At 35.5% G+C, this 7,634-nt stretch overlaps 1 pseudogene; it reads right to left on the bottom strand.

The window, feature by feature from the left end:
• Window positions 562–6,645, bottom strand: LOC8077201 (annotated as a pseudogene).

Raw genomic sequence — 7,634 nt, 5'->3', positions numbered from 1 at the left:
TATTTATGCATTGTCTTTTGATATTACCCTTTATTTGTAGCTATATGTGGGATTTGACTTCTAAAACTCACATATGGTGCATATCTGGTTTTGTCCTTAAAATCGGGTATTACATCATAGGTGTTAGTACTTTTTCATATAACTTTAGTTAAAGATTAAGCTCCTTGACTCATCGAAATATGAGAATTGCATTCTTCGGAGAAGTATTAAGTTCTCAAATCTTGAAATTCAAATTTATAAGTGTTTCAAATAACCTTGGATTAAGACACACACTGTATCAAAGTTGTACTACTCGATGAGATTTAAAACTCTATTAAATTTTTTCAACATTATTTGGAAGCTAAAATATTCTATATAATATTCGTACATGTCTCCTATGGCGGTGTCACTGAAGAAGTTAACACGTTTTTTAAGCGTGTTAAGTTGACCGAGGGCTGTGGATCGGGAGGGCGATAGTAAAGCTGGTTGCACAATAAGCCTTATAGCCTTATTATAGTTGTATAAGAGATCCATGTAGTAGATATTATAAGTATATTTGGCGGCTGGAGGGACGCGCTCGATCGACATGTAGCAGGATCTCCTTTAGAAAATATCGACCAATGCAGTTCATGTTCGGTCTTGTTTCTTCATGTCTGCAGCCACCTTGAGAACAGCGGGAATGTGGGTGCTCAACAAATAAAGCCTCCAGTTGATGCAGCTAGAATCAAAGTTAAATATGTACCCATCACCCTGCCTTGCGCCTGTTGTCCCCCACAATGTTCTTAGGTTTGTGTTATCAAAGCTTCACACATAGATTCAATATAAGAGAAAAATCAAAGCTCAATCAACACCACTTCGGTAGATCATATATATAGACATATTTGGGCTCATCTAGTAAGTACACCTGCAGCTCAATATATTGCGGTACTGTGTGCGACATGCACACTTTGCAAATATATATATATATATATATATATATATATATATATAGACATTTTTTTAATATTTGACTGCAACAACTAATTAAATTTTAGGTTTGAAACCTGGTAGGTCATTATTGCAATGCTGTGACTCATATAGGCTTTGTTAAGTTCCAAAATTTTTTGCAAAATAGGAATAGTAGCACTTTCGTTTGTATTTGACAAATATTATCCAATCATGAACTAACTAGGCTCAAAAGATTCGTCTCGTCAATTCCGACCCAATTAGTTTTTATTTTCGTCTATGTTTAATACTCCATGCATGCGTCTAAAGATTTGATGTGACAGGGAATCTGAAAAATTTTGCAAATTTTTTTGGAACTAAACAAGGCCTAAGGAGATATATCGATTCAAGTGAAAATTCGTATTGACTTAATCATCAACTCATATTCAAATGTAAGCAAAATAAACTTCAAGGACTTTGCTTGCCTATTTGAGGGGAAAATAAAATTGATAATAGGATAATTTTGAATAAAGCTCACCATCCCTTGAAGAATATATATGGAGCATAAAATTTTGCCAAATACATGAAATAATTGAAGCTTTGATTGAGTTTTCGGTTGTATTCTGTGAGGCGCCCACCAAGTAACAAACAATTCGCTAGATAAAGTACCTATTCATGATAAAATATTTTCAAGCTATCAGCACGTCATCTTAATAAAGAATATTTTATTATTGTGAATTTTAACCGTACATATGGAAAGATGGAAGAGAATGCGTACCTGTAGTAGTGTTTTATAAGCTAGAACCATATATGTATAGAAATACACATATCTACTAAACAATAGAGGCCTTTTATGTTTAGTGGTCTTCTTGTCATCCCTCGCACGAGGATTGATCAAATAGTAGGCATATGTTGATTCCTCTACAAGATTGCATGATAGAGGGTTTTGCAGTGCCGAAGTCATATGGTAAACTACTTGAGTTCTCACATCATTGTAGTGAGTTGCCATCGCTACCATCATAGCATTCACCACCATGTCTCCCGGAATCTATCAAATTTAAGCATGCATTTCCATGGAATTAAGTGTGCATACTATTCCAATATGGTTATTTTCTTAATTACCCTATTCAACCATATTATTGCATATGGTCACTAACCGAATCAAGTATTGGACCACCAATGAAACATGGAATCCTTTGCTCGTAGATGCCAACAATAAAGACATCCATTGTCCTGCAACCAATGTAACCATACATTTTTTTTTCAATTGAGGTAATATATGTACTTTATTTTCCCAAAGTAGCAATAGCAAATCCTCCTTTGCTCAAGGCAACTTTAGTGGTGATTATTTATGATAAAAGCATGCATGTGCGAAAGATATATATGCACATTATCTGGATCTAACACACACCTGATTCCTTCTATCCATCCAGGAAATGGATCTTGAAAAGTGCTTGTTATGATGCTTGGTCGTACTATGACAACAGGGAAGTCTCCTCTCAAGGTGCCAAGCAACATTTCTCCCATAGCCTTAGTAAAGGCATAGGCGTTAGGCCACCCAAAATACTTAGCCCTTCAAATTTATGACATTGCATATTAGTATATAACTCTCTGCATTTTATACATATACAAACTTGACCATTACTAAAAATAAATAGTTAAGTGGACCCATATAAACTATACTAGAATTTGATGAATCTTAATATTATACTAATTTGAGACCATGGAACCTTCATGTTAATTCTCACGAGATGCGCAAAGGAAAGTGATAATTTGTATGAATTTTCACAATAGTTAGAAACATATCTTTGGCCTTTAATATGGAAGATGATTCTTAATAAAGCAAATTCAACATCTTGACAGTCATGGCGCAGGCTCAAACGATTGATTATGCCACTTTATAACTAAGAATGCGGTCTAGAACATAGAATCACTATTTAATATAATACAGATGGAAAATTTTGAATAAATGATAATCACTATAATTTCAACTTAACACATGGGTTAAAATATGCAACAAGTAACAAGATCTGATGCAATACAAGCTTATACAGTTTAATCTTATGTTTCAACTAAACAGTTGTTGAGAACCCACATGTAAGGAAGGACAATGGATTCTCCACATTAATCCTCACAAGCATAATAGCCATAGGATAAATCCTAAACATTTCATAATAATCATAAATATCTACTCATTAGCTCAGTCAATTCTAATCATCATAGAGAATAATGACCAGATCAACTATGTTTTTAAAGTACCCACTTTGGCCATTATGAGAAAGCATAAACAATATCTAAATCTATGTCTAAATTACCAACCTATATCATTATAAAAGATACATATTTTCTAATTTTGCTTTTAAATCACTTACATACTATTACCAAAGATAATATAGAATAATTCCTTTAATTTCCATTTAAATCACTCATGTCTATGTTATAAAAACATAAACTAAAATATCCATTAAATATACATCTAAATCACCTATAGAAACTATTATGACAAAAGACCAAATAGCCATAATGTATACTATATACTCCCAAATCCATTGTGAATAAAGTGCATTATGACTCCTAAAAATTATACTGAAATATAAGACGTTCTTTGAGGTGTTTATGCTTAGTTTTGACAAAGTTTGTTATAAATAAAATTGCAATTTAAGGAGAAATTCCTTAATTAGGTTTAGTCTATGGGTACATGTATCATTTGAGTTTTCCTTAAATTATCTTATTTTTGATGGAATATATTGTATTATAGGATGGAGTGAGTATATTTCAAAATGACCCAGTTCGACCAATGTTAAATTTAAAGTAAATGTAAATGCTATTCCTCACCACGTGCATACATTAGCTATGCATGGTGAGAAATAGCATTACATGCATATATTATCTATATATGGTGAGAAATAGCATTTACATTTACTTTGAGAGAGAGAGATACAACCATAGTCCATAGGGGTATTTATTAGGGGGGAGAGAAGATAATCAGTTTTAATTACTTGTACATATAAATTGATTAAATAATTTTAGTATTCATATAACATAAATGTGACATAAGATTCTAAACCATGCTAAAGCATGAGTTGATGTGCTAACACTACTAATTCACGTGATTATTGATAGAGGGAGATTTGTACAGACCTCTTGAAGCCAAGTTCCTTCATGGCTACCTTTTCTAACTTTTGTGAGCTATCACTACCAGAGTGTGCTCCTTCACAAGTTTTGCTTTGACCTCGTTGGCTATCTGGAGCTCTGCTTCAATGTCCAAGTGGCGACCCTTCTTTAGTGGTTGACCCATCTTGAGCGGTTTCTCAAGTAGTCGGCCTTTTTTTAATCCAAAGTCGGATATATAAGCTGTATGTTCATGAAAAACCTATGTAAGAACCCCACTTGAAAGCTACTAATACTCCTTTTGTTCGAAACACACTATATGATTTGTTGAACACATTATTACTCAAGGAAAAATGAGTTAGGTACCGCTCACAACTATTGATGGCCAGTATTGAACAGACAATAATACTAACATGAATGTGCCATTTTGTGAGACAAAATTTTGAATACTATGAAGAAGTCTTCTTTTGTGGGACCATGCGAGTAGTTCATATAACTAGTCCACCTACCGGGTTGTAACTTGCACTCAATTTTCACGAATATGGTTAACTTTTGGAGGTGCCAAAACATTTGTTGTTTTAGCTCATCTTTTAGCAAAATAGATCTAAACATGGGCAAAAAAGAGCAAAACTTGGGCTGCTAAACTTTTGGTATTTAGGACCCAAGAGGCCCAAAACTAGGCAAAAACATCATGGGGACATGTGCTATGTCTGCATAGTTAAAGTTTTGCCATACATCTAAACACTAAAATGTAAAGTTCGAATAGGAAAATGTTTTAAAGCAAAAGATTAGGATAAAAAATTTTACCATTCCAAAAGCATCTGAACACCCCCTTTGTATGGTCTTTTTGATGTATATTTTTTACCATTAGTATCTTTTAGAAGTTTTTCGTAGAATCCTTCAAAGTTGTATTGTACTACCTCTGTCCTCATAAGAATGCAACTATGTCATGCATGTCAATTAAGATATTTCATATTTGTCTAAGTTTCTAGTAAATAGTATTCACATTTATGGCTTCAAAACAATTTACTATATATGAAAATACATTTCATAATTAATCTAATAGTGTTTATTTTATATTATAAATATTTATACCTTTTATCTATAATTTGTTAAACTTGGTATACTAAAACATGACACTGTTCTAGAATCGCATCCTTTTGGGTACGGAGGGAGTAAGATTTTATAAGTACCTCCAATATAAATCTACATATGTTTTGCATGCCACCAAACAAAAAGAAATGTAAAAGTCATCATTGATGTTCGTCCCAAAATAATTTATGTTATAATACTGGTTCTAATTAAGTCAAACTATTCTAAGTTTGAATAGACATATAAAAACATGAATATCTATGCACCAAATTAGTAACATTAGTGAAAAATACTTTTACATTATACTTTTTAGTGTCATAGGTGTTGATAGATTTTTTTTATATATGGTCAAATCTAAGTTATTGACTCAGAAATCTATTTACTTTGTGATGGAAGCAGTAGTTTTTAAGTTCTGACCAAATGTTATATATAAGCAGCATGTATTTTGATAGGAGGGTGTACTAAGTATATAGTACTCCACTTCTATATGTTTTTTTGAGGGGAAACTCCACTTCTATATATGTGGAACATACGCGTGATCGAGGACTTACCGGTAGAAATATGAAGGAGCAATTTGAGGTGACAACATTGTCTTGCAAATTGGCATACGTGTGCGGTTCCAAAGGTATTGGATGCCAAGGCAACATCATACCTACATACAGACGCAACATGCATTATACGTACGTGATCCAATGACCAAGATCGATCGATTGATCTGAGCACATGGTGTTGTTAAACTTGATTAGTTAGTTTACGTGTGTATATATATTTCGATATATCGTCTTAATCATCTATACTCGCGCATGCACCTCTCGTTAAAATTGGTGGTTGCAGCTCCATTGATGATAATGTCGATCTCCTGGAACAATTGTTCAGCTCGGGCGTTTTCAAGTCCAAGATTCTGATGCGCAACATCCCCGGCTAGAGGGGATGTCTTCTCTTGGATGAAAGAGCGGAAATCAGCTCCGTGTCTTGCTCGCAAGACATCGAAGAGTTGCTTACCTACAATCTTTATTTAAGTTTGACAAAAGATCGAGGAGTGATATTAATTTCATATTTGAATAATAATCAGCCATGCATCATGCTCATGCATGCATGATATTCTGCAGATTTAGTTTCATTTCTGGAAATGCATGCATGCAAACGCAGTATGCTTTTGTAACACAGTGCAGCGCAAACCTCGTGGAGCACACGCTGCTGGGCGGCCGCGTCGTCCGGCGCCCGCACCAGCAGGTAGAGCTTCTTCACGTCCGGCTGAACTCGCAGGATCTTCTCCACCAACACTGCATGCATATGGATGATGGATATATATGTATCTCAGCGTGTATATATATATATATATCAATATTAGCTGGGCAACAATTTGTCAATTTATTTTGCAAGACATTAAGAAACTTGGATCAAATATAGTAGATCAGTGCAACACATATATACAAGTACGGGCTTCGCACTCCGTACGGGCCTCAGGACCTGCTGAGAGTTTTCCTTGTCCCGCGCGCATTCAAGGAGATATGGGTATATGTCATTTCTTGTTTCCATTTCTCGGAAAGAAGCGGCACTCATTTTCCTTGCAAAAAATGGCAAATTCATGAGAGTGACAACACTGACACGCATCTTTGGGGGAACATGCATGCAGTTGATCGACAACGAGATGTTTGTTGGGCCTTAATTAGCTAGGGGAGAGAGATCGATCGATGGAGTAGAACACATGCATGGGATTTTGGGGTAATCGTTTTCTTCATGTTATTCATCTCTTCCTCGGTAAGTACATCTGGTTGGGTTGATATATAACTTGATATCCATACGGGTGGAAATGACTCTGTGACAAGGTGGACCAGCCATTATCTGATTAACCTAAACAAAGAACTACTATCACTCTACTGGCATTATAAACCTAAGAACTGAGCTAATACATTCAGATCATGACATTGTCCCATAGTTTCGATACAATTACACAATTATATTTCAACTTATAGTGGTGGTTCCTCCTTGTTTATGTTGTTTCATCTTGTATGGGTTGGTGGTGTTTTTTTTCCTCCTTTGTGTTTGTAATAAGTTCATTACCCAACCATGTAAAACTGGTGTTGATGCCAGGCCCTGTTGGATTGCTCTCGGTAAAGTTTACTGTCCGTATCAGTAAATGTTTAGACACATGTATGGAGTACTAAATATAGGCTATTACGAAACTAAAAACATAGCTAGAGAGTAATTTACGAGATTAATCTTTTGAGCCTAATTAGACACTAATTATCAAATAAGACAAAAATACTACACCAAACACCCTTTCATTCATAGCCTCGCCCAGCACCAGTGGAAAACTATAGATGACCAAAATTGGCGGCATGGCCTGACACGGCCAGAGCGCTAGTTCAAGGAGCGCCGGGGGGACCGCGGGCGTGACTCGCTTCGCTCTGTTGTCTAGTCCGGTGGTCTGCTCGCGCTTCCCCTTCGGCCGCCGGACGCCCCTCTAGGCTCCACCGCTCCGGCCTCCAGCGTCCAACCGCGCCAATCAGCTCAGATATCAAGTT

This window comes from Sorghum bicolor, chromosome 4 (genome assembly GCF_000003195.3).
Source record: "Sorghum bicolor cultivar BTx623 chromosome 4, Sorghum_bicolor_NCBIv3, whole genome shotgun sequence".
Classification (NCBI taxonomy): domain Eukaryota; kingdom Viridiplantae; phylum Streptophyta; class Magnoliopsida; order Poales; family Poaceae; genus Sorghum; species Sorghum bicolor.
The sequence above is the reverse complement of the archived record's forward strand: the minus strand, read 5'-3'. Positions and strand labels throughout refer to the sequence as shown.